The sequence below is a fragment of the Meleagris gallopavo genome, chromosome 11, assembly GCF_905368555.1.
Source record: "Meleagris gallopavo chromosome 11, MGAL_WU_HG_1.1, whole genome shotgun sequence".
NCBI lineage: Eukaryota > Metazoa > Chordata > Aves > Galliformes > Phasianidae > Meleagris > Meleagris gallopavo.
Window position 1 is genome coordinate 12,221,350 of NC_139414.1, and position 27,701 is coordinate 12,249,050.

General features: G+C 45.1%; 1 protein-coding gene and 2 long non-coding RNA genes across 10 annotated transcripts in view; 2 read left to right on the top strand and 1 right to left on the bottom strand.

The window, feature by feature from the left end:
* Positions 1-9,947: 9,947 nt before the first annotated feature.
* Positions 9,948-12,944, bottom strand: LOC146543634 (uncharacterized). The gene is made up of 2 exons (XR_014885541.1): positions 11,551-12,944; positions 9,948-10,277 (listed from the first exon to the last, which is right to left on the bottom strand). It is a non-coding gene; the product is annotated as an uncharacterized LOC146543634 (long non-coding RNA).
* On the top strand, positions 10,230-11,800 carry LOC104912533 (uncharacterized). Its single transcript, XR_014885540.1, has 2 exons — positions 10,230-10,375; positions 11,048-11,800. It is a non-coding gene; the product is annotated as an uncharacterized LOC104912533 (long non-coding RNA).
* A 122-nt stretch (positions 12,945-13,066) lies between the features above and the next one.
* ATP13A3 (ATPase 13A3) overlaps positions 13,067-27,701 on the top strand; it is a 53,799-nt gene continuing 39,164 nt past the window's right edge. Inside the window, exons 1-2 of one of the 8 annotated variants that reach the window (XM_085233074.1) lie at positions 13,067-13,200; positions 14,334-14,390. The gene's annotated coding sequence lies outside the window, so the exon portion shown is untranslated. Of the gene's footprint in view, positions 13,269-14,333; positions 14,471-27,701 lie in introns of all 8 variants that reach the window. The other 7 variants (XM_085233065.1, XM_085233073.1, XM_085233066.1 and 4 more) reach the window with 7 other exon arrangements.

Consider the following 27,701-nt stretch of genomic DNA (forward strand, 5'->3'; position numbering starts at 1 on the left):
TTGCTGGGGAATGCTGGGCCAGCAGTGCTGACAGCTCAGCATAGCATCGCCGAGCAGCTGCCAGGCATGAGGCAACACAAAATCTGCTGCTGCCACGAGACTACACAAAGCAGGCATTGTGCCTTGCTGCAGCCACCTGCTGGGTGAGCCTCTTGTGCCTCTCAGTACTTTCTGTAGGCATCAAATTTCCATTTTTGAGTGCCATTTGCTCACATGGAGGGAGCATGCAGGCTGTAACCAGCTACGGCTCGTTCTGCGAGTTTGCAGCATATCAGCACCCAGAGCTCTCTCTCCCCTCCTAGGGGCTGGCTTTGCTGTAGAAGTGGCTCATTTTGCTTGCGAATATTGCCTGTTGTGCTGCTACTTGGAGGGTTGGTTTGGGGTGTGGTGGAGAGCTCAAGGTATAGAGAGAAAGCACAGGAGGTGTGCCAACACTTCAGTACCTGTTTGCTCCTAGATGAGAGGACCAGAAGTTGGGACCCCTGGGATGTGGTGCTGAGTGCTGTGCCCACGAGTGCTGTACAGCTGTATGGTCATAGCACTGCCCATTAATGCTTAGTATTTCTCTGGAGGATGCTGAAATCCCCTTTGCTGCCGTTAGGGGACAACCTTGCCCAGCCAGAGAAAAGAAGTGCCCCACTCATCCTGGGACACGAAAGGAGGTCACTGTGAGGATGAGGAAAAGAAAGGCTGCTCCTGAGTCAGAGGAACTCTGTCCCACTGATTCTCTGTGACTGTGCAAAAGGGCCTGTCCCTGGGATGGTGTTGGTGTGGGAGGCCTGTGCTTGCTGTGGGGAGCAAACCTGGCTTTGGGCTGTTGCATATAGCTAGCCCTGTCCCCCTGCACTTTTGTCACTTTGGTGTTGTAACAGTTGTGACAAAGAAAAAGAAACGTTATGTCCCAGTGGGCAACTGCCACAGCCCAGCCAGGCTTCTGGTGCTGCAAGAAAAGGGCAACTGGAAGTCCCTGCAGAGCAGCCCTCAGCTGCCTCGGAGCTGGTTGTCCTCGTACTCCTGGCAGCAGCTCCTGGCCCAGGCAGCTTTGGGGATATGCTAACTTAGGCATTCAGGGACAGCAGCTGAGTGTGTCCTCAGCATGAGGCCATGATCGAGGCCATGATCACTGCCAGGGTCTGGTGGGTGGGGAGGGTCTTCTGTGATGGGCCACTCCAAAAGGTGACAGGTCCCCAAGGGATGAGCACTGAGCACTGACTGTCCTGGCTCAGTGGCTGTGCTTCTGGCAGTACAGATGATGCTCATGAAATGCCACTCCATGGGTCCCAGGGAAACCAGGCGGTCCCTCTGTTAAACACCCTAAGTGTCACTCAGCCAGCATTTCCTGGGCTCCTCAGCCCTTCCCTCACATTGCCCAAGGGGGAGGGAGTGCACAAGGAGGATTGAAACCTAATTTTGTTCTGCTTTGAGCTTTGCTTGCATTGCTAAGGAGAAATCTGAAAGTTTTAGTTTCAATTCCAGCCTGTTCCTGTTTTTTTATGGGAAGAAGTAGCTCTTGTCCAGCATTGACTGCCCGTGCCCTCCCTTGAATGTGGGCGTGGAAAGGCCTTCCCTTATCAGTTGGGATTTGAAAAAGGGACTGTGCCTGGGCACCTTCCTCTCTAGGGTGACTTGGTGCCTCATAAGATGTGTGGTGTGGACCAGAAGGATTGTGGGTGCAATCATGGGGAGGGAGCAGCCAGACTGCATTACAGCACTGGGCATGTGCAAGTGCCATGGGCCATCTGCATGCTGCTGAAGCTGCAGCTGCAGTGTGTGGCATCCCGGGGACCTCGCAGCCCACGCTGATGTATTTGTGACACACAAAGTGCTGCTTTGTCTGAAGCTTTCAAAGCCACGGGCTGTGCTCTGCTGCCCTGGCCCTGCAGCTGGGTGGGAGGCGGTGGGTGCTTGGCCTGAGCTGTGTCAGAGCTGCAAAGGGTCCGAGATGGGGACCTGGGTAGCTCTGTGCTGCTTTGCACTGCACAAGTGAGGAGCAGAGCTGGCACTTCCCTTGGGCAGTGGAAAATGTCTGCAGGGTGAGGATGGGGCACTGGGAGGCCAGACCCTGCCATGGCAGAAGGAGACTTCGCAGAGTTCAGGCTGATAAAAACTCTGCAACCAGTTTTCCAAGGGCCCGTGTGAATTGCTGAGTGGCGAGGCTCAGAACTCCAGAGGCCAGACAATGGAAAGGCTGGAAAGATAAAGGAGAGGAAATTCTTCTGCTGTATTGCCTTTCCTATGGCGATAAGATAACACAAAGTGAAACAAGTGGTGGGCACCCCAGCTGCTCCCTGGAGTGGCAGGAAGATGTCTGCTGGGGCCCCTGCAATGTCTGGCGGGTGGTCCTGGGGCAGTGTGATTGGGGTCTGCTCAGGGAGTGGGGTGAGTTTTGAGAAGGGGATGTGATGGATTTGGTGCTGTTGGAGCAGCATTACTGTGCCTCAGAGCACAGAGACAGGCAGGTCTGACATTGATCTGGCTGGAGGCACATTCGGAGGCAGCCCAGATTAGCTGCGGAAATCATTGTGGGATATTTTGGGCAGCAGAGCTCAGATGAATGATATGGGGACAGCAAGAAGCTGGGGCTGCCACCTCTGGCTTGGGAAGTCCCAGGGCTGTGCCGCAGGGAGCAGAAGGGTGGGTGAAAGAAGGTCACTGTGCTGCTGTCTCCGCTTTGTCCACACAGCTCCTGCTCTGCCTGTGGCCTGGCCCAGGTTTGCCAGGATGAGGTGGACCCTGATCTGCTCCAGTGACTGTTTTTGTGTTCCACCATTATAAATCAAATTTTGGATAGTGGCTGTGCTTCGTGGGGCAGGGCCAGGTCCTCTCTTGTGGATGTTTCCGAGGAACCTGTCAGCACTCTGGCAAGAAGTAATTGTTTCAGGTTGGATATTAGGAAAAATTCTTGGAAAGACTGGTGTTGCACTGGCACAGGCTGCTCAGAGAGGTGGTGGGGTCACTGTCCATGGAAGAGTTCAAGTACCATGGACATGTGGCACTGAGGGACACGGGTTGATGGTTGGACTTCATCTTCGAGCTCTTTTCCAACCTTAATGATTCTGTGCTTTGGGCATAGCTCCCTCATCCTCACTTGAACTGGGGCTGTGCAGGAACATCCCCACGCAGTGGAGCAGCTTGCAGTGGAGGTGGGGGCACCACAGTGAGCACCATAGCCAGTGTGGTGGTGGGTGGTGAGTGCAACACAGCAGGAGTATGGCCATTGCCACAATGAAGAAGGGCCAAAAGGAGGAATTGATTCAAAGTGAGAGCAGACCGAAGGCAGGGAATGGCACGCATCTTCCCTCAGTGGGTGCTTCATGCCTACAGGGACCCCAGGCCCCTGCGGTGGAGAAGTCATGCCTTTGATGTGCTGTGAGGCTTCCCCATGCCGCTCTGCAGCATTGTTGGGCAGGATCTGAGCAGCCATTGTGTGAGGCAAAACAAACCCTTCCTATCGTGTCAAAGGCTCATGGGGTGGCCCTGCTTTCAGCTGCTGGCTGAAGCACGAGCACAGCCCTGCCAGAGTCCACTGATAACAATCTCCTTGCAAAAGGGTTCAAGTCCCCGCTCTGGCGGGTGATGTCACCTTATCAGCACTCAGAGCTGATGATAAAGGGATCAATCGAAGCCCAGCCGCCTCCCCACCACAGCGCCGGCTGCAAACACAATGCACGGGGCCCTGCGTGCTCCTTCCCAGCAGGAGGGTCGCGCAGCCCAGGCCCCGCGCAGTGCTGCAATGGGAACAATAGTGGCCATGGCGGTGCTGGCGGGTGGGCGACTCCTGAGAATCATGTGCTTACCCTAGCTGCAGCAGAGGCAATTTGTCAAAGTCCTATTTTCCTCTCACTGATAAGATAGGGCTCACGGAGTACAATAATGTCTTCCTGAGATACAATTGTGACTCTTCTACTCAGCGCACGCGGAGGGGAAGCTAATTTTGGCCTCACTAGGCTAGCAGGGGTGAGAGAGGCCAAGCAGCTCTCCATGGAGACCAGGACAGGCTTATGGTACTAGCTGTGCCACTGCAATGATGAGCGTAGGCCTTTGGCAAGCTCTGCCCTAGCAGCTTGGGGAACACTTTCCCCCTGCCCTTTTCTATTGCCCCAACTGCCAAGGCACGGTCGCCTTTGTCCTCACTGAGCGCAGCACCAATCTGTGCCTTTTGGGAGATACCAACATCCCCAGCCTCCCTGCTGGTGCTCCAGCACTGCAGCTGCACAAGAAGCCGATGCAGGTAGCTTTGTGGGCATGCAGAAGGTGTCATGCTGCTTGGGGATGCAGTGCTGCCCACTCCATGTATGTGCCCAGCACCTGCAGCTGTGCCTTCACCTAGTGCCGTCACAGCTGCAGGCAGTGTCAAGGAAAAAGCAGTAAAAGGCACAGTTGGCAAAATCTGACCTCACCCTCCCTGGGATCTGGGCCTTTTAAGTAAGCATGGAGAGAGTGCCGCAAAGAATTGGAGTGGGATATTTGGTAGGGGCTGGATCCTGCTTCCCTCACAGGGCAACGTGCAGCACTGCCTCCCAGCAGCACAGCCCTCTGGCAGAGCTGACGTTTCCATTTTGGCAAACTGCTTGGGATGCACTTTCTACACAGCTTGAAATCTGAGCATAATGCTATCTTCATGAACCATATTCACTAGCTTGATAATGTGACCCAACAGAAGGTCAGTGGAAAAGTTAATATAACTTATTGGCTGATTTAAAAAATCTAATCATCTGTTTTTCCTTTTTCCTGACCCCTCCCCCCGCACCCATCGCCCTGTTGACATTTTCCACCTATTCCCAAAACAATGGTGAGGGTGGGAATGGCTGTGAGCAGGCAGAGCTGGGAAGAAGGTTTTTCCTGTGCGGCTGCTGCTGCATCTTGCTGCTCTGGGATGGTGCAGGAGGTGCGTGAGCCAAGGACTCTGGCACGGCCAAAGGCTGGCACCACCATGGTTGCAAGGACAAATTATCTGGAAACAAGGCCCTTTGGGTAAGCTCTCCATTAGCCTTCTACGTCAGCATTTCTTCCTCTCGGCAGGAAGAACCTGGAGTAATGTGTAGGTGGGTGCACACCTTTGCACATGCATGTGCGTGGTGAGAAGCACTCTCACGCAAGCTCTGCTCTTGCACATTCCTACCTAGCTACTGTGAGCATGCTTCCACTTGCTTGCCCAAATGCATGGGGTTGAAAGCCACAGGGAGCAGCTGCTTCACTGCTGTTCTCCAGCCACTTGTCTCCTCCTGCCCTGAGGCCTGTGCTGTCTGGACAGCCCTTGCTATGTCTGGAGCGGTTGAGCAGTCAGATGGTTGTCAGGGCATGACCTATCCTGAGGATGCAGGTGAGCTTGCCTCATCAGGGTGGGGCTGCAAAGAGTCATTTCTTCCACTAATACTTTACAGTTGCAAGAGACAGGACCTCAGGGAGCAAGGGATGACAGAAGGGATCTGGGGGTTACTTATTCAGCAAGAACTGTTGCTTGGAAGTGGAGGCTTTGAGGTTGCTGCTGAACCCTGGGAGGAAGAGCACCGGGGAGGCTGCCTTCTGGCATAGGCTTAGGCAAGGAGAGAGTTTGGGAGGTTTCTGTTGGGCTGTAGTGAATCCCTCACTTGAGTGCTTGGGAAGGAAAGGGGCTGCCTCCCAGCCTCATAGGAGGTGCTCCCCCATCTCATAGTTAGGCAAAGCTAAGGCATGGGAGCAGAGCTGGAGCCAGAAGGTGGGCCTGAGCTCCCAGCTAACAGCTTGTGCTTATGTTCTCCAAGCCCTCTCTTCCTGCTCTGCTATAACAGGGTTTAACTTAAGGTTGGATGGAGAATTTAGTCTGAGTAAAGCCGCAACAAATCTTAGCTGGTGAGATGAGCTTGTGTGCTTTTGTGGTTTCAGCTTAATTATTGCCAATGCAGGAACACTGCCTTCTTGCCAGAGGCTTGTTTTCATCCCAACTCAGACATCACACATTTACTGTTGGCAGAACTGTGGAAACACTGTAGGTATCCCACAGGCAAGAATTCCTCATCCTGCAGCTGAAGGGCTGTGAAGTGGTGCCTTAAATCCTCCTTTTGTCTTCAGAAGCATGTCAGAAACTTTTGGGTATGGGGACTTTGGGGACAAAGTCGAGCTGGTGTGGCTTGAGAGAGTTATTTGTGCTGGAGACGGGGCTTTGTCTTGCACTTCAGAGCACTGTCCCTGTGGCTGTGCCTCCTCCCTATGCGAAGTCCACATGTGTTATGCAGTGCCTGGTGCTGGCTGTGCTGCAGCCCTGCCCACCATGGCCATTTTCCCTGATACTGTGGCTGGCCTTTGGAGCTGGGTGGGCCTTGCAGTTAGGGTGTGTGCAAAGAAGGGCTGTGAGGCTGTCAGGTCCCACTCAGAAGAGGCTTCAGGCGGGAGTAGTAGGAGATGATGAAAATATGCTATAGGAATGCTATCATAAGAACAGTTGGTTGCACAGAAGGTGAGGGTGATGTTTCAAATCATAGTTAAAGGCCAAGTTGAATGGGCCCTGGTGGGCTGGTGGGGGACAGCCAGCCCACAACAGCAGTTTGGACTGGATGGGCTTTCAGGTCCCTTCCAACCCAAGCCATGCTATGATTCTTGCCCGAGTCTTGCTGTCCCCTCTGGGCCAGGTCCCATCAGAAGCAGACAGGTGTGTGCAGGCCCTCAGCTGGACGCGGGGTAGCTGCAGTAGCTTCTCCACAACCAATGTAGAAGGACAGAAGGTGAATGCAAGTGTTGCATGTGCTGTCTGATCTTTCCTTAAAAAGGTCATCAAAGCCAGGGTGCTGTTTTTATTTTTCAGTTCAGTAGTGGAACTTCGCTATGATAAATATGTCTTGGAAACCGGGAATGCAGACAACACTAGTTCAAAGACTTTTTTCCGGTGTTGCGTATCTAAAGCCGCTCATCACAGAAGAGCCTTTGCTGGACTGAGTGTAACAAAGATTGCATTCTTGTTCCATGCTGAGGATATGAAAGCAAGGCACTGATCTTTGCAGATCTTGAAGAATGTGCCAGTGGTATTTCAGTAATCTAATGCTCTGCAGCCTGTGAAGGCAGCACAGTAACTGAAAGGAAATATCTTTGTTTTTATTCACTTGGCTTTATTCCTAATTCATTCTTTGATGCCATCAGCTTGGGATAATACATTTTCAGACATATGCTTGAAATTAAGGAAATGAGTCTGATTATCAAAGTCCTTTAAACATACTTTCAGGGAGAAATGTACAACAATAGAGGTATTAAAGGCCCCACTTTCAAGCAATTCTAATATAAAATAAAAACATCATGCTGCTAGATGGTGAGGTCCATTAGCAGTGCATGTGTGCATTCTCCAACTTGAGAGGATATCTGGTTTTCCAGTTATGAAAGCTGCTCGATAATTTGAATCTTTCCTCTGTGGTGGCTGGGCAGAGGCAGACTCATTTAACCGTCTCTTCGCTTGCAGCCAAATAATACATGCAAGAAAATTTACCTCTTTAGGCAAAAGTGATGTTTCTCAACTCTTGTGCTTGAGATTTGCCTGCATTTTATTTATTTGTTTATTATGGTATGTCTGTGCTGGCTTGGGTTTTACTGGAATACTTCTTAGTGAAGTCAGTAGCTGTACCAGTACGTACCTGAGCAGTAAGCTGGAAGCAGGCACAGCCTCCTTGCTGCTTTGCATGGCATCATGGGGCTAGCAACAGGAATGGGAAAGCGTGATATTTATCTACTGTAAATGTGACTATTTAAGATCTTGCTCCAATAAATGGAGTAATGAATTCCCCTTCCACTGCGACTGCTGGTAAAGAGGTGACTTACTAGATATGCTGCTGTTGTAATGAAAATATCCGGAAAAAATATTTAAAATCAGGAAGAACTGAATGTCTGGAAGAAGGAGAAAAGGGATAGGGTGACATGAGTAAAGAAAGGCTTCAGCTGTGACAGTCTTGGGTACTGTGTACAATCTGCTCTTTAAGCTGTTTCACAAGATCCTCTGGCAGAGAAGTGATCATAAATTGTTTAACGACTTGGACTTGCCAGTGTAGTTTAAGAAGCTTTAAAAGGAGACATTTAAAGGTTTGTGGCTGTTTATGACTCATCTAGAAGACTAAAACTGCAATTGCAGATTGCTCACCACCATTTCACAGGGCACCCTATACATCTGGCTGTGCCCTCAGAAGCTCGGGCACTTGGCTCAGGAGCCCCTGTTCCATCCAGGTGCCAGGTATGTGTGGGAGCACCCAGTGCATGGCCCCGATGCTGGTGCTCTTGCCAGCCCCGCTGACCCCTTGCTGGCAGTGAGCCCCAGCCTACAAGTAGCTGAGGTCAGGAAAAACAAAGGTAGGAAAGGTAGGAAGAGACTCTCCTTGCCAGGAAAGTCAAACAAACGGGGCTGGATGCGTCCCACAGGAATCCTTGTGGTCATCCATGGGGAGGACTGGGTGGCACAGTGCTGGTAAAGGTGTGTTTCCAGCTTTGAGGACGAGATGCGGCCAGCTGTCTGCCTGTGCATTACAGAGGTGGGTCTCTGAATCTACTCTGAGATAAGGCTCATATTTATACAGTCCTACCAGAAAAAGCAGGGTGGAACACACTAATGTATACATATTAAGGAGACCGAATAAATAAACGGTGGGTTTTGATTCATTTTCTCTGCTACTTGGATATCTTAGTTTTGGCACAAAATGGATTTTGTACACAAATGTGATCTCCAGTTAGGCTTTTGTGTTTGCTGATTTAGAAATCATGTACAAAGGAGGAAAGCCTTGCAAATGTTCTTAAAGCAAAAAGATTTTTGTGCTCTGTACTGCAGAAGCATGTACAATCCTTGGTCCTGGCAGTTAGGTACTACACAGCAGGTAACACAGACCTCAAGAATCTACAGCTGAAGATGAAAGATAACAGTGGAAAAACATATAAAATACAGTTAGTCAGCTTGAGAAATGGCACTCACTAAATGCTACATACCTAATTGGCATCATTCAGCACATCTGTGCCTCCAAGGGGAAAGTGTAGGGTCACTTTGTAGGTCACAAAGGAGTGCAAACCTGCTGTACCAGGAAAAGGCTGTGGAAGGGAGCACTCAGTGTCACACGCGAAAACTGTTCTACTTAAAGGAAGTCATAAAGGTGTCGGTAACACCCAGCTTTATTGGGACCTGTACTCAGTTCAGATCCACCAGAGAGTACATTCAGGTGGAATACATATGGCTATGAAATCAAAATATTCCTGGGAAGCCCGTTAAGAAAGGCTGCCGGACTTGATTTGAGCATACAGTTAGAGCCACTTCTGTCCTCCAGCCACAAGCTGCTGGTGTGTTCCCACAATTTTTAATTATGCTGGCTGTAAATGGCTGTAACATTTCCAAAAGCAGTGACAGAACTGGAGTGTGTGCCCTGGCTCATTTCCTTGTTAACAAATCTCACAAAGGAGAACAGAGAAAAAACTGCTATTTATATTTATTTATTTATTTATTTATTATTTCTAAGCAGGTTGAAGACCTGATGCTTTAAAAGAACTGAACAGAGGGATTTATTGGTAAGACATAATTCATTACATCTTGTGACCTGTCCCTTTCCTAGAAAAGGCATAGCTAGCAATGCTGTCAGAGTGCCAGGGCTGCCAGTCATCTCCTGTGCTACAAACCAGAGCCGTGCCAAGAGAACTGGAAAGCAGCTGAAACAGCTTAAGGAGATGGGTGGAGGGAACATGCCAACCACAAAATTAATTTTTTGAATTAATAAAAGCTTGCGTGGTTTGAAGTTTGTGAAGCAATAAACATGTTCAAATTTGCTGGAGACTGAAAAAGAAAAGCAATTAGGTGTAAGGGAAAACTTTGAGGGTAGATAAGGATAATACCCTGGAATATGCAATGGGTTGAAAAATATTGTGAGAAGTTAATCTTTAATTGAGAATGACTAAAATAATTTTGATGAACATATGTAAGTGTGTATCAAAGCAAACCTTGTTTCTCTTATTTAACAGGGAATGACAGAATAAGAGCTTCTGGTGAACAGAAGTAACTTCATAATATTTCTCCTTTGAAATAGACGATAAACTCTTTCACCAGCCAGAACTTAATTCGAAGGATATCTTTGACTTTTCCTCATCACAGTTATGTGTGGGTACATATGGATGTCTGTTGCTCCCATTTACATGAGTTACCTCTGCTTTTCTTTCAAAAGCCAGGCAGAACAATGCCTACTTCAGCCCTCCTGCTTTCATATGCCTGTTCTGGACACTGCCACGTAGCTGCCTCTTTTCCTGTGCTCTCCACTGCATCTTCCATGTAATTCTGTTGCTCGTTGCACAGTCTGTGAAGGAAGTGCAGTTTTTAGCCTGTTTTGCCAACCAACTCAAGAAGTGATCTGAGTGTGCTGAGATGCAATGACAGCTGTGCAATAGTTTTAAGGTAAGTTATAAAGGTAATGCAACCAACTGCACATATAGAAAAGCCAACAAGAAGCTTAGGGCAGCACTGCGCTGTGTGTCACTCTCTGGAAATTACTGCAGCCTCATCCAGTGCAATGCACTGAGTGATGAGTTCCACCAGGCAATGGGTTTGGGCATTTAATGCAATAAAAGTGCCAAACTGCTAAAATTATGAGTAAGAAAGACTGAGGAAATGCTTCAGTGCAATCTGAATGGAAACTGGCAGAGTTCTTTACAAATGTGTTATTTTGTGACACAATTTCAGTGTCACGAAAGGAGATTTTTCTGGTTTTAAGATAAAACATGCTCCTCAGAAAGGGAGGCATAGGCAACAATAAAGAATTGCATATAAATGAAAATTTGGAAAGCTGACAGCAATGGGTAAATCAACAATTTGTAAAGAGGGATAATTAATTAGGGAAATGTAGTGAAAATATACATAGCCAATATGATAGATCTCCACCCAGTGGTGTTTCCACAAGGCAGAAAGAAAAACACAGTAGTAATTTAGCTGTCAGACACAGACAGCAACACGCCAGTGAGAAAAAAAAAAAAAAATTATTCAGTGAATTTTTCTTCATGTGGAAAATGGACAGAATGATTTACCTATATTTAATGGATATATTTTTTTTCCTCTTCCGTGTATAACAAGGATGAATGAAAAACACTGGTTAATAACCATCTTTAAAACTAGAGCTGGAAAGCTTGCACACAGAACTATGGGAATAACTGTTGAGTCTTTATCCTGGAACAGTACCTGCTATGTCCCAGGTAAGCAGTTACCAAAACATGGCTAATCTGACTCCAACCTTTGGCAAAAGCAGTAAGGAAGTTGATGAAGCATGCTGCCAAGACGTAATTAAACTGTGACATAAAAAGAGTTAACACATTAACCGAAAATGGCGTTTTAAAAGTTTTTTTGGTAAGAACACATACTGTGTTGAGGAAGGGGATCATTCTGATTTAAGCAAGCTCAACACTACACCTAATCTGTGCGTGGCTTCCAGAAGTGGCAGATTTGTTTCTCCTTTTCTTTTTCTCTTGTTCCCTGATACAGGAGTCATGAGCCTGCATGGTGAATCACTTCAACTCATTGGGCCAAGAGAAAACTAATCTTTTTCTACATTACATTGGCACAGCTTCCTGTTGGCTCACCTTGCTGACTGATTCATCCTGGGGATGTGTGATTACTGGAGCTGGTGCCGAGGAAGAACTGTGAGCATGCAGCTGGGGCAGTGGCCATAGTGTGCTCAGCCTATTCCCCTTCCTGCACCTGCTGCAGTTCCAAGTGGTAGGACTTAACCGTGACCAATTCCCTTAATCTGGAAGGAAGGAGAACTATTAAAAAGAAAACAGTATTATATGAAAATAAATACAATTCTGTTATGGCTTACAGACCCTTAAATGGCTTACGGTGCTCTTCAAAATCTTTATGTGATGCATCCCAACATAGATGCCTGTGTCTCAGGAAGTCTTCAGAGGCCAGCACAATGAAAATGTGGCAAGTTGCGCCAGGTTAATATTGCTTCATTTGCCTAGCAGTACTTCTCCTGCTTGAAGTTCTGCAGGGCAGACAGAACAGAAACTTGAATGCCTGTGCTGTGGTCTCAGTCCTACCCCATTCCCTGGGAGGAAAGGTGTCGCATTTAGGATGAGAAGTAATGGCCTCAAATTGCACCAGAGAAGCTTTAGATCAGATATTAGGAAACATGTCTTCTTCAAAAGTGTTGGTGCGTGGCAGGAGAGTCACAGTGGTGCACTGGCACAGGCTGTCCAGGGAGGCTGTGGAGTCACTGTCCCTGGAGGCGTTCAAGAAGCATAGAGGTGTGGTACAGAGGGATGTGGATTAATGGGTGTGGTGGGGTGGTTAGATAGCTGGACTTTATCATTTTAGAGATCTTTTCCAACCTTAATGATTCTATGATCTGGAAAATGAGCCTGTCAGTTACCTGAAGGTATGTGTAGTGGAGCCACAGGGATTTTATATACTACCTGGAATATTTTAAAGTAATTTCTAGTAAAGTGCTTGGAAAGGTGGATACAGTGATGGGGTAGTAATTAACAGCAGGAAAAGTCAGCCATGCTGCCCTAGCCCTTTGCCCTCCTATTGGGCTGGGGCCAGCAGGCCCTGGGCAACATGTGGCCGTTTGTTTTGGCTGTGCCCGAGCCAACACAGCCCTTTGCAGGTGGTGCTTCTGCTGCAGTTTCCCAACACTCTCCCAAAGGACAATTGCCTTTTACATGGAGGTTTCCATGAGCCGTTTCCCCACCCCTCTATCTCACCGCTACATAACATCCTTGCAGCAACAGCTGCCTTTGTGGAAAAACATCTGGAAAACGGCACCGCAATTCCTTCAGCCCAGCCCCAAAGCATCGCAGCCCAGCTCACGCAGAACCCATCCCGCTACCCCAGCAGCCAGTATCCCAAAGAAGACTCCACTGAGGCTCAGGCCGCAACGTCCCTGATGCGGCCCTGGCTGCTCATAGGTTTCAGCAGTCCCTAAAGGGCCGCAGCTTCGGAACAGCCCTCAGCCGCCCCCACCACCTTCCAACCCCAGCATTCCCCCACCCAAGCCCCGCCCTGTACCCCTCTTCCGGCGGCGACGACGTCACTTCCGTGCCCCTCCCTGCCCCCGCCCAGCGCGGCCGGCGCGTGGAGCCGGTTGGCGGCGGATCCGGTCGTGCCTGGCGAGGCAGCCGCGCGCGCGCCGCCGGGCGAGCGGGCGGGGGTGGGGCGGGGGAGAGCCGGTCCCGCGCCGGTCCCGCGCCCGCCCGCCGGCATGGGGCTCAGCTGAGGCGCCGCCGGTGAGTGGGGCCGCGCAGGTGGCGGCGGGCGCGGCCCGGCAGGTGCGGAAGGGCCTCTCCGCCGACAGGTGCGGCTCCGCGGGGCGGGCGCTGAGGTCACGGCGGAGCCCGGGGGCCGCCGCCAGCGATGACGGGCCCGCGGCGCGCTTCTGCGGCGGGAGGGGCCGCGGCACGTGCGGGGCCTTCCGGCGCCGGCCGCCCCGGGGAGGAACCTGCGTTCGGCTCTGGCTACCGCCCGGCCCCCCGGACAGCGCAGGGCGCCGTGTCCGTGCCGCGCGGCTGCGGTTCGCCTTTGGTGCTGTGGCGGTCGTGCGCCGAGGGAAAGTTCCCGGCCGGGCGCGCGGGGTGGGCCCTCCGCGTGTGAGCGGCCGAGGCGCTGCCGTGCTGCTGTCAGCGGAGCGATTCTGTCTGCTGGGCCCGGGCAGCGGCCCCTGACAGCCGCCGATGCGTCCTTGAGCCTGAGCTCTGGGAAACTGCCGCCTGCGTTGAGAGCCGGAGCTGGAAGCGTTGACGGGGCGATTCTTAAAGCGGAGGCATCGATCGGGCGGCATTGCCGGGTTCCGGAAAATACCAGGGGCTTGCTTTGCTGTATAAAGGCACACGCTGGCTTTGTGTTCTCCTGCCCGGTGAAGTTTGGTGTGGTTTATTGGCCCGTTGTTGTGCTGTGTATTTTCCATAATCGGCCATAACGCTTCCAGCTTCAGCTACCTCCACAGTCATGTTGGCACCTGAAATGAGGATTTCTTTGCTTTAGAACTTAGAGCAGTTCCAAAGCAATGTTAACTATAGAAAGCACAACTCCCTTCTTTACAATGGTAGGATTTCTTTGAAATACTTCAGATGAAGAGGCAGAACTTTAATATCTGCTGTTCTGGCTCTGGAAGAGCTGGCAGGGTGAGCACCACGTACCTGGTTGTGGTTGGCTGCTCCACTCCTGGAGCAGTTCAAGAGGCTGCTTTCTCTTCATGAGTGGTGGTTTAGAATTTTGTTCTGGATTTAGAATTCTTCAGAATGTTTTCTTTGCTGTGTGCCCTCACTAGAACCCTGTAGTATTTTCTTTGCTAATGCAATTAAGATCAAATGTTGCATGGCTTGTTCATTCCTCTGACTGCTTTTTTTTTTTTCCCCCCCAGTTTGCAGGTGACTCAGCCATTGTATGAGATTTGTCCACACACTGGCTCTTCAGACAGGTTAGCTGTATTTTTCTGCCATCGGTTTTCACCATATTTGGAGGAGTTGCTGCTTTTCATTAAAATAAATCTGTTACAAGGTACTACGTTTCCACAGCTGAACACTGAACTTCTTAAACCTGTAGATAAAGAGCCTTTTTGGTGTTATTTTAATACAGTGCATGTTACAAGACTGCTGAACCTAGTGTCCGCATGTACTGCTGTCATAGGCAACTGCAATGGACCTTTAATTGCATGTACAATGAGGAGATTTTTGTCTTTGTGTGTGGTGTGGCAGTAAGGATACTGCTGTGTACAATCAATAGGTATACAGAGGTTAGGCCTCAGTATAGATTATCATGGTGGAAAGATAATCATAATAAATGGAAATGCTCACCAGTATCGTAGGCTCACAGTGAAATCCACAAGGAGCAATCTCCAGAAAGAAATCCTTCCTCAGTGGCAGTCAGCACTTAAATGGAGTCCAGGAGAGGTGCAGCCAGGCTTCACCCTTTCTGGTAGCACGGGTGAATTCCCTTCACCTGTGCTCCCATGGCTGAGTCATTGCTTGCCTCAGGTGGTCAATCAGAGGTTCAGGCCGTGATCAACAGTTCCCATACATGCTGTTTCTGTAAACTGCTTTTTCTTTTAGTTAACTACAAATAAGACTTTACAGTGTTTGATGAACATGTACTGTGTAAACTTTGAAACTGTGAAATCGCTTTGAAGATTTATTGCTACTAGTCTAGCTCTCCTGACTTCTGAGAAACATATTGGTAAGATGGCTTGGTGGAACACCATTGTTGAGGAAAAACTGTGAGGAACAACTTTGACTTTTGGCAGCATGGGGCATTGCAGAGTGAGAACCTTGATCAGCTAGGGAAATCTGATGTCATTGAAAGAACTCAGCTTTTGAAACCTTTCAGAAAATGGGTAAACATTTCAGATACGGTGAAATAAGTGATTCAGAAGACTGTGTCTAATGTGACACAACTGAGGGCAGACTGAAGGCCTTCTCCCAAGTTATTGTTCAGGCTGGTGCTGCGGCTAGTAATGAACTCTTGCCCTGACAGCTTTTGTGCCTCTGTGCTCTGCCAGCTTAAGTGTTCTGTAGCTTGGGGCATTGTGCAGCCCAGACACAAAGTAGGAAGACTCGCATTGCCACAGGTAACTTGCAAATGAAGTCATGTCATCAAAACCACCTATTTAGTGTGTAATGTGCTGCTACTTATATCTCTTTTTCAATATATCTCCAGTCTAGGTTAGTGTCTGTTGATTTAAAAAGAGTTTGTAGGCTGAACTGTTAAACAGTGTGTTTTTATTGCACTCTGTGCATTGCTATTACAAGTTACTCCTTTTGATTTTGACATTGCTTGCATCCCTACAGTGCTACTATTACCATGGTAACTGAGTGTCTCAGTCTTTTAGAGCAACTCTGTCCGACTTCATGTGCATATAGGGTATCACATCTGATTTTAGCATGGTGAGCTGTGCATATCTCTTTCTAGATCTTTTTTTGCTCCTCCATCTCAGAATCACTTGCTAGGGTTCTGGCTGTCCATGTTTCTTCACCTTTCCATTTATACCTTCTCCATTTAAGATCCCACAAAGCTCTGAGATCCTGTTGATGTTGATTTTGGTTAAAGCTCTATGCCAGGAGGAGAAAGAAGCTTAGTGAAAGGACTGCAAGCAACTCTGCAGACTCAGACTCCAGTGGAGCTGCTGGACAGCAGCTTTCACTTCCTCAGTGCCTTCTGGAAGTAGTATTATTCTAGGTGTTTTGTTTGGTTTCTTGAATAGTGTCTTGCAAACTTCTTGAGCTCGTGCTCTCATCCTGTCTTTCTTTTTGTTAGCTGTCCTCCAGAGTATGTGTTTGTTTCTGTAGTTCTTTTTTTTTGTTTGATCTTTTCCCCTCAAGAGAGTTTGATGTCTGGGGCACACACTAATTCATCCCTAGCTGAAGAGAGAGGAGGGAAGAGCACAAACTATGCTGGGTCAGCTGCATGCAATGCCTAGTGTTGGAGGAAGGGCATGTAGCACGGAGGGAAGTTACATCACAGTAGCTGAGTGAGATTGAGAAACTGTTATTCAGTCTTCTTCTGCTAGCACAGCATGTGACAGGCGTAGTGCATCAGGCGAACTCTTCTATGAATCCTTATGAATCTGAGGAATCCTTAAGAAACATTTAAAAAACAAAAGCAAACAAAAAAACTATTGACATGGGCCCCTAAGATTAATTTCTATCATTTGCCTTGAGGTTATAGCATCATGGCTGTCTTCTGTGTGGAGTACAGAGCAGTCAATACAACCCATATTCTTAGCAACAAGGAGCCAAATTCCAGTTATTCCACGGACATTCTATGGAAATGAGTTTTTATTGTCAAAGTCATGTTGCAGTGGTTGCCCATGTCATAGAGGAAATTTGTACTAGAACTGGGAAATGACACGGAAAGGCCAGCTGTTCATCATGCATGTTCATCATTAACTTTTTTCCATGTTCTGATACTGTTAAGCGTATTTCTGAAGAATACCAGCGAAGGATTATTTTGATTTGTCTAGGATCTCTTGTAGGAACCGGGACTTCTAGCTCTGGGTTGAGAGGTGCACTCCAGTAGCTTCGTCAGTGACTGGGGAGAACACGTTCCTCATTAGATGTCTGTTTGTTAAGAGCTTGGTGATAGTTGGCATGAAAGGAAGAGATTGCATTCCTGTAAGACACAGCGGAAGAATGTTCTTTAAGTAATTCTTGTAAAATTTTTACGTCTTGGGAACCAGAAAAAAGGACTTTCAGATTTCATTTCCTCTTTAAGCAAACAGCATTGGCATAATGCATGAGTACTTCTTCATCGTTGATTTGGGTGGACTCATCCTTTGGATTGCTTAAAGATTGGCATAGGAGAATTGAGTAGGTACTTCAGTGTGCTTTTGTTTGAGATTATCACAGCATGGAATGTAGTAGGCACAGTGCTGTTGAGTCTGTTTGGTGCTTTTCAGTGAGGAAGTGAAACCCAGTGGTTTGATTAGTGCTTCAGTGTGATTATGTTTTGCATGGTAGAGGAGTCCATACAACACAAATCCTAATTCAAGAATCCTAATTTCCTAATTGGATGTTTTAGAGAACATTTGAAGTTACGGTAATACTGAAGTGTTTCCCTTTCACTGTTATACAATACTATACTAAAAATAGTTTTTCATTCATTAAAAAAAGCTATTTCCTTTCTTAAGTAATCTGCTAAGCAAAGAACAAAAGCTCAGTTTGTAGTAAACTGTAGCTGTATTATAGCCTCATGTCTGACACCCTTATTCCTCAGTGAAACAGCACAGCAAACTTCACTGTTTGGTAGCTGAAAGGCAGCCTTAAGTAGCAAAGGATAGGTGGTTTGTAGTTATTGCTTGATATTAATGAATGTGGTCCACACAAGAATTTGAAGACTGTCTCTTTTGTGATTTAAGCAAGGAAGTTCAGCACCGTCTGCGCGGAGCCTTGTGTGTGAGGTTGGCAGGGCATCCGTGGTCGAAATGCGAATGAAGTAGCAACTAGCAAGGGGGCACAGAAGCAACAAGGTTCCTGTGAAAGTCCATTAATAGGAGAAGGAAGATTGAAAAATGCATTCTTGATTCAGTGGAGAAAGTATGTATCTGCAGAAGATGCAGACCATTTAAAATGCTTGTTACCTAATTTACTTGTCCCCTCTAATGTAGCTCCGTGCAGGTGGTTAATCTTAAGGCTTGTGTGAATACCTGTGATTTTGCACTGGAGTGTAATGACATGAAATGTTTCCTCATCAGCTGGCCCTGGTAAGCTTCAATGTAAAATTCTCAGAATGGCTTTAAAAAGCTCAAAAAATGCTGAAAGGTTACTAGAAGTACACCAAAGTACTAGAAAACTGATAAAGGACATCCCTTAAGAGAGTTGTGATGGAAGAGAGCTAAAGAAGATAAGCTTGATGTCTGACAGTGGACAATCCCAGTGGATGGAAAAAACTGAGATAAACAGGCAAATATTGTATTTTCAAGTGCTTGGAAGATAAGTGGCAGCATAACAGCAGCATGAACTGATGTGTGCGGGAGCTAATTGCATCAAAAGTCTAATACTGTTTTATTTCAGAGTAGAGGACTTTGTGGATATGGTGAGGCAGTAGTGGTGCTGTCTCTTTTTTTTAAACTGAGATTTTTTACATTTTAATGGACTCATAAGTATAGGGACACAAAGTCTGGAGGAAAGTGGACTTTGAGAAACGTAAAATTGGGCAGGTGATCCTGGTCAGAGAACAGCAATTAATGATTCAGTGTTGAAATGAGATTATACTGACCATTTCTGTCCTGGTTGTACTAACCTTTCATGAAAGCACTGGTCAAATGGCTGATTAAATGTGCTTATTAAATGCAGTATTGGAAGACACGATGAGAGTTCAAAATGACCTGAAAATACACTGAAATGCTGGAGGCAGATGTGGAGTACTGCATTAGGCAGGAATTAATAGCTGTGCAAATGTGGAGTGAGGAATGACTGATTAGGTGCTGGAAAAAGGACCAGGGGGTGTACTGGATCACAAGTTGAACATGAGTCACTGTCATGCTGTTTTCAGAAAAGGCAAATATCTTGCTGGGATGTTTAAACTGGAGCAGTGTTTGTGAGATGTAAAGTTTACCGTTGGTATAGTTTTAGTGTGCAGACAGCATCTGAGTGCCAAAATTGACGAGGAATTTGGACCATTAGGAAATTGTTCAGAGAAGAGAAATGCAGATGATTGGAGATTGAGGAAACAACTACATAAACATGGAAGAAAATCCAAGTTGTTTTGGCAAGAGATGAGGTTAAGGAGAATGTCAGAGGTTTAAAATATTTAAGATGTGTAAGAAGGAAATGTTTTTTTCCATTACGATTACGGGCAGATTGACATGGAATTAGATTTCCTTAAGGAAAGCACTGGTTGTGCTTTCAACTTTGTTATAGCAAAAATAGTATTTTAAGATGTCTTTTTATTGGTGGCCATTAAGAAAAAGTTAGTATGTTGTGAAAGGCAAGTACAGTTGGTTTAGTTTGGGCAAAAGACTAAGCTCTGTTTTGCTGTACCTTTTCTCCCAAATTGGTGGATACTTGTTTTAGTTTGTGTCAGGACGAGGAGGAGAAAATGCACAAGATTCTTTTTTTTCCATCATCTGGGTGTACTGAGTGAGTGTAGACCTTGCGGAAGCTCAGTTGGCTGGACTGTGCTTCTTGAGTTAGTCTGGAAATACTGTGTTCCACTGTTGGCTGGAAGATCATTGAAGGGCGTGTTCTTTTGTACATGTACCAGTTCAGGTAGCCTGAATGAGCACAGAGAGGTTCCAAAGTGGAAAGTCCAATTGACAGTGTAGCCAACCTGTTTTATGTATCGTTATTTTCATGCACTCTTACAGTTGCTTTCAAGTGCCTGCAGTAGATTGTCTGTCAAAACAAAGGATCTGAGTATTCCTTCTCTTTCAGTGATTGATTCTTCCAGTAACTGGGATGTGTGAAAAAAATTAGTTTGATTCTATACATTTTGGTGTCATCCTGTGCTTCCAAATCAGTGAAGAACAGTACGATTACTGTTGCAACTCTGTCCTTTAGATCTGCCACAGCGATTAGAATCAACAATAGCAGGAGCTTATCTTTGGGAGGATACGTTTAAAGCAGCAGTAGATAGCAGGACCTGGAAGTTCAGTGATGTAGATAAGGGTTGGCTTCCAATAAGAGAGGTTGTACAGTACCTTGCAGTTACATTGCATCACCTATGTGACTTTTCCTTCACCCCAAAACAGTATTTATTGAGCTGTGAATATTTTAGGTGCAGATGAATTTCCTTATGTCCTATTTTGAATTGCTTTAATATTTTCTTCGAGCTGAAGGATGGTTTTTCTGATCTCTGCTTCTCAAATAGAAAAACTATTTGTATAATAGAAAGCAGAGGAACCTTACAACTTTGTGGCAATGGCAAATAACATTAAAGGCTTGATCAAAAGCCCAGTAAATTCAAAAGGTTTGTTCCCTTGGATTGAGCAGTCTTTGGCTGCTGTCTAAAACTGGTACTTCTGTCCCTGTAGCAGTCATTCAGGTCTGACAAGCCTGCAAAAAGTTCTTTTAAGGCCAGCTGGTAATTCAAACAGGTACATAAAAGGGCTGTCAAATGTGCAGTCTCGCAGAGTGCATTCCTTGGATTAACACTATCTTCAGTTGGTCCATTTGGCAAGGGCTACAAAAAGGTTGGGTACTCTTTCAAGAGAGGGTTTTGACATTACTTTCCTGCATCGTAGGCATGTTTCATTGCCAGAGGCAAACTATTGAGCCTCAGAACTGGCAATATTGAAGGTCTGTGATGTGAAAAGGCTGTAATGGTTTTGACTCCAGTTTGGCTTTTAAAGTCTGGGTGTCCAGCAGTGAATGTGTGAAGCATGGCTTCACCCTGTTGGTTGTCCCGTATGATTGTACTGCAGTGAGAGCTAACTAGTGCTTGGGCAAGCTCAGTCTGTGGATAGAGGGCTCCAGTCTGGAGCAGGGACAGGTGGAGTGTCTATGAGTGAACAGAAGCACTTTGAAAACCACTGTTGTGCAGTCTCCTTTGTCTGAAGCCGTAGTCGGGCTCCTGCCTCGGTGAGTTTTGTTACTTTATCTACAAATGTTGTTTTTCATTTGCAGTATGGATTGCCTATGGCCATGTCTTTTCCAGTAGAAATGTCTTTGCTATAGTAATGTTTCACCACAAATTTGCCTGTCCTTTGTGGGAGAGTTTGGACGTTGCACTCATTCTTCTATCCAGCTAATTGCTTCCCCTGAGAGAGAGCTGTTGTCAGCAGTGGGACTGTTGGCATAATTGCATTCTGTGCATGCATTATGAAGAATTTTGGTGCCCCAAGCCATTCCTGCTATGCTAGTAGCATTTTTGCTACCAGTTTTTGGTATGTGCTCCTTTCAGTAGTGATTATCTGATGTATTAAGTGGCTGCTGCCTCTGCTGGAAGTCATTCGCTTATATAACTCCATTGGCAGAATGGGATCACAGTAGTATTTTTCTCATCTTTCAGTGTTAAGTAACTTTGTTTGGCTTTGCCTGCATCAACAGACAAATATAGAATGCCTCAGTTTCTTCTGCTTCCTGTTACCATACAGCACAGAACTGTGGGAGGCAGTGGTGTTTTAAGTGCTGTGGTCCACTGTCCAGCTGAAGCCAAGTAACGCTTGGCTGTAACACAGATATGCTAGGAGGACTTAGGTAGTTGGGCAGTGACTGTGCTGGTGTGCCAACAGCTGTCAAGAGAAGCTGCCTGTATCAGGTTGGGAATATGTTGGTGCATAGCCTGTGAAAGAGCTTTCTGTTGGCTTGTTGCTGAATGGTTGCCATCTCTTTTTAAAGCTCATTTTCCCTGGATATGGTTCGATATTGTGGACAGCAAGCCACACCTTGGCAGCTGGTTGGTAAATTTGTGTGACGGTATTTTTACGGTGTATCATCTTAGCATTCCATGTCCTCACCTCTTACCTATTCTAGATTCCTGAAGTGTGGTCTTTTGTATTTATGCTTTAGATACCTAAGTTTATATTTCTTAATTTGAAAGCCTTATCGTGTGCTGATTAAATACAGCACGTAGAGTGAAATCTGTTTATGTATTTAATGTTTACAGAGGATAGTGGCAGTCGTTACTGTGCTTTAAAAAGCTGACTTCTATTTTGATATAACATTTCTGGAAAATGAAAGCTGATGGGGAAGATCTGAGTAAAGCATCTGGACCAGAGTTAATCTGCCAGGGCTGCTTCTGAGTATTTGTCTAGGCAGCAGTGATATTCCAGTCAGAAAGGTCAGTGTTTAAGGAAGGAAGAGTGCTGAGTGGTACATTTAATGTACTTAAAACCAAGCCTGAAAAGTTATCATAAAGAAAATAAGCTGTTCTCCTTACTACACAGAAGACTGATTCTATTGTATCTTCTAGTAACTTTTAAAAAATGTTTATAGATTGGGAAGGAAAAGAAATCTGAGAAAGGTAACTCAAATACTGACATCAGTATTGTACTGTGTTTAAGGAGACTTTCTACTTTTGGATAGTTATGCAGCTTGAAAGTTACATGTATGTGGAGTCATGGCCAGAAGTTATTGCTTAGTGGAAGAGGATCTTCACTGAGTGTCAGAATCAGTGCTGAGAGACTGCAGCAGTTGAAGGGAGATCAAGTGTCAGATGTTTGCAGTCTGTTTCTGTTCTACAGGAGAGGTCTCCCACTGCTAATGCTGTAGAAATTTCCAAATGTTCCTAAGAGGTACACGAGTATCATTTAGACAGTGCTATTTAAGGACAGCTACAAAATGTACTGTAATAGCTTTTTGTGAATTCAGTTAATTTCACTGATTATAGCAGTTCTTGTTTGAGGGGATGACTGTTCACTAAATAGCTAAAGCTCCTCTGGGTTATTAGGACTCTTCTGATTGCCCGGGACATCACAGTAGCTAGATAAATGTTGGCCAGAGATTCAAGTTCTAAGTTACAGTCCTGAACTCCTGTTCTCTTCTTGCTTTTGTCATTAAGCTCATGGACAGAGAGTGTAGCCTCCCTTTGTTTTCTCATCTTACCTCATATGGTAGTTTTGAGAGTAAATTAATCATTTTCAGGAGCTAAACTGTCAAGTTATATAAACTGGTGTGCGTGAGAAAATACTGATCCACAGCAGTTTAGCCTCTGAACAAAACTTGTTTGCAGTTTTTTGTTATTTATTATTTTAGTTATTAGAATTCAAACAAGACAAGCAAGTTTTCTGCTTGACATCTTGAATTATGTTTTGATACACCTTTTAACTTTAATTTGTAGCACTGTTATATGATATTTACACTTTCAGTGGTGTCATTGATGTATTCCTGTTGCATACAACAAGAGCTCTTTCTGCTGAAGCATTTCAGCTGAAGTGAATGTGGTGCAAGCTCAATGCTTTGTATCGATTTATGGCTTTTCTTAGAAGGATTGTAATTTCAGTAAACGTCAGATAATACAGGTTTAAGTGCTGAAATATAGCATGCTTGTATGGATATATTTTTATATAAAAATAATTTTAGAAGTAAGTATAATTTGTTGTTTTTTATTAATTTGGAAGATTGCATTTAGCAGTTGCATAGCTGTACTTCAAAAGTACTAACTTTTACATCATGGCTTTAGAAAAGTGTGAAGAACAACGGCTCTGTCTTGCTCAGAATGATCAGCAGAAAACAACAGGTGGTACTGGGCTGTGTTATGACGAGGGAGAAAATAAAGGCACCAAAGCAGTTTGCTTGATAATAATGAGTATGGCTGGTTCTCTAAATATACCATCGTCATGACTATGCCAGCTAGATGCACCTTGAAAGAAACGAAGGTTAAATGTCTAAACTTCTAGCAGCAAGTTCAACCCTTGTAATAGATCTGGTTTTATTTGGTGATCTCCTTGTAATTTTATTCAAATGCTCTGATGTTAACCTCGAAAATATTTTCCAAGAATTCAGAGGAAGCGGAAAAAAAGTCATTGCCTCCTTTTACTGAGGATCCATACCACAAAAGCAAATATATCCCAGGAAGCAGATACTCCATGCGGCACAATAAGGCTGCAGCCACACAGGAAAGGCTGGGCTCTTGGCACAGCCCCTGAGGGGAAATGCTTCCTTGAAAGGACCCATTGTTGCTGGACTGGGGTCTTTGGGCTCCTAGTTCTCCTCTGGAGCTTGTGGTTCTTCTGGTGCTCGGATAGGGCATCATTGCCATCTCTGTTATCTAGCCATACTAGTCTTGGCTGTACAACCAATTAGGAGGACTGGCAAGTTCATGCCTGTTGAAAGTGGAGTGTCTTTTTGGAAGCAGCTTCAGTGCCCAGCTATTGAAGGCTAACACTGTGTGTAATGGCACCATGCCTTACCCAAGGCATTTTAAACAGTTTCAGCTTTCTTTTCCAAGAACAAATAAAACTTTTTTTTTGTCCCTGTTGTCAAAATCTCTAAATTACTATCTTAACATCTAGTGCATTCTTCCAAAGTAGGAAGGAAAGAGTAAGTATCTAAAATAAGTGTGTGCTCTATTGGATTTCTGAACTGTGAAACAGACCCTCTTTCCCATATGGCAACCAGGTAAGAGATCCTGAAATTTAAAAAGGAAACAAGGAAAAATTATATTTCTATGTCTCTGTGAGTGGGAGCAAGCTCTGGAGAATGTTGACTTTTGGTGCTTGATTTATGAGATGGAAATTTTCGTTAATGGGAGTAGCTGCTGCTTGAAGTAAGATGAGATTACACAAAGATGAAATGAAGTGCTTGACTTTATATGTCCTTTATTGTCCTTTATATGACTGACTGTTTTCCTAATTCTTCTTACAAACTCTTCAACTTCTGCATGTGCTACAGTGGTAGAAATTTTTATGTGATCTGAAAATGAGTACCAGAAGGATTTGAAGACTGGTTAGAAAGTAAGTTTTCAGTATGGTATTGGCTGTGGCACTTTGTTATTATGATGTATTATTATACTGAGTTTATTGTTACTTGTAGAATTATCTTTCCTTAATGTAGCATGTATTTTACTGTAAACATTGCAATTGCTATTACAGCCTGCAGAAAGTATACTTCACAAAGAATACACTCTACAAATGTAAATACAGTTTTGGTTTGGTGATTGTTGGATACAATGGTCTTCCTTAAGCCTAAACACAGAAACAAAAGCTTGTATTATAACAGAAAACCCAAGATGGGAAGTGATAAAATAGGTATTGAGTGGAGGGCTTTGTTAAAATTTAGCTCGTGTACTTGTAAAATTTCCATGTATTCATGAAACTATTATGTCATTCTTATTGTTAGAGCTGGGTTAGTTGACTAAAGTGTTAAGCTTTGTTTGTGGTACGAATTATAGTCTTACTTCAAAATATAGCTGGAGGATTTTTGGTATTCCATAGTTCTTTGAGCTAATGTTTTACCCAATTATTTATTATACATGATGTGGTTAATTCCATATTTACAGGTGCAACCACAAGCTATGAGAGATCTGTAAATGGCAGGAGCTTCCTTTCATATGAGGTGCATTCCTCGGGTTGAAGGTGCCTTTCAAAAGAGCATCTTTTGCTTCTATAATTTGTGTTCCAAATCTACAATAAATGTTAAATTTATTTCTAAAGCTTTTGGTATTACTTTAAATTAAGATGTAATAGTATATGTTGAGTTTAGAATGTTGTAAGCTTTGTTTTTTATGGTCATAAAAATGCCATATCCCCAGGTTTTGAGCAAGTTGTATAACAGGTATAAAGTGTGTGATCTGTTTCAGTTTTGAAATGGTATCAAGTGACATGGCTTTATGTTCCAGGGGCAGGCAAAGACAGGATTTTGTGCATGCTGTTGTTCTTGCCAGCTGGTGTGAGAAGCCTTTAGCCTTGCTGCTCAGATGTGGATCCCTCTGGGAGCAGAATGTGGTGGAAACCGAGTGGAAGTTGTCACTGTTGGTAGGACAATCATGGTGCACATCAGAGATGCAAGAATGCCTACTGTGGGTACATCTGTGTTCAGAAGTTCCTTAGAGTCTGAGAAGCTGTAGCAAGGAGCTCTGGAAACTTTCCTTAGAGGAGATGCCTTGAGTGAAGGATGGATGCGTCCTGGTGAAACTTAGGGTTTAGAGGCAAGGAGGTATAATATGGATTTTAGCTGGGCAGTTTTATAGCCTTTAGAAACAACTCTGAGCATTTGTAATTCCAGGTCTGTCAAAAAAAAAAAAAAATTGTCCTTTGTTCATTCATTTTCAGGGCTTGCAGGTTATGTCAGTCTTTCCAAAAGCAGCCAGTGGAGAAATTTTAGGAAATAATACATTATTTTCATATACATTAAAATAGTACCTCTTACTTAATGGAGAGGACTGGAGAGTAAGTATGGGACTATTCTCCAAGACACTGAGCTGAGGCTTGGGTTTAGCCCTTGAGAGCTTGAGATGTTCCCTTTAAGCTTTCTTTATTCAGTTATTTTAGTGTGCAGTATGCTATGTGTTGCAGTTTGAGAAATGTGCTCCTAAATTCTTTGTTTGTTTTCTTACCTTTAACCTGGTGTACTTGTCCATTTATTTATTCATACAGCACATTTTGAATGAACTGACTGAATTGAGTGTTTCAGACTCAGCTTTTTGGATATTGTTTGAGGAACTCACTGGCAATTGGCATAGGCAGGAGCTGCAAGCTCTAGCAGTAATAGCTGATAAGACTTTTCCTTCTATTTTTGTGGACCCATTTATTAGTGTGCTTTTTCTCGAGCATGGCCTTTTAAATTATACCTAGAACTTCTTTCCTCTACTTCTAGCAATTCTGACATCAGGTTAAATATTACGCACACATTGGAAACAACAACTTGCTGAATGCAACTTGTGTGGGGAGGGCTGCCAAGTGCTGTGTAGACCTGGCAGTCTCGGAGCAGGATGGCAAAGGGGACCTTGGGATGAGAACCAGCTTTTTTTTCCAGTGAAGAAATATTTTTGTGGACTGTTGTGAAAGTTCGTAATCTTCCTGGAATAACTTCGAAGGAACATTTTGATTGTTTTTACTGCAAGTAGCTGCAAAAGAGGTATGCATATGAGCATACTATAAGATTCAAATTTTGAAATTGCTGACTTCAGTGGAAGACTGAAAGAATGCACTTCTCTTCTGGTTTGGAAAACTTATTGCCGTTCTCTACTGCTAATGGTCAGCCACGGTCCAGGTTTTTTCATCTTTCCGAAGAAGTTGGATGTATTTGGAATTGAATGTGTTCTCAGAGAATTGCCTCTTCTGGCCTGTTGTTACTATTCTAGTTTGAGGACCTCTTCAGTTTTGATTTTATGGCTACCAGTATGGCAGAGATGGAGCATCAGCTGGTGTCTTGGGTATGTAAGGCAGTTGCTACCACTTGTAGGTCCATCAGATGGATGCTGAAAGCCTTTGCCATAATGCCCAAAGAGCTGTTTTGTAACTACTGTAAATGTGTGCAAATGGCATGCTGCTGGAGCAAGGATAATGCCTGGTAATGAACACTGCCTTTGTAAGGTCTGCCACGTTGGTAGGGTGATTCCTTCTCTTGATAAAGGATTTGGGAGAATGTCCGTAAAGTGCAGAAACTCTTAATTTCTGAGCCTTTGGCTTCCTATTTTCAGAACAATACAGGGTTTTTCTGTGCTGTCACAGCTAGTCAGGGTACAGTTGAATGCCTGCTCTCAACAGGTACTGCCTACAGTTAGGGACTGGTCAAGGAACTTTTTAAAGTTAGAGATCTGAAAGACCTGTACCGACATAAAGCTAAGTAGAAACTTGCTTCACAGCTATGGACTTGAAAATGATCTCTTAATGGAGGATGTATTTGTTGTTACT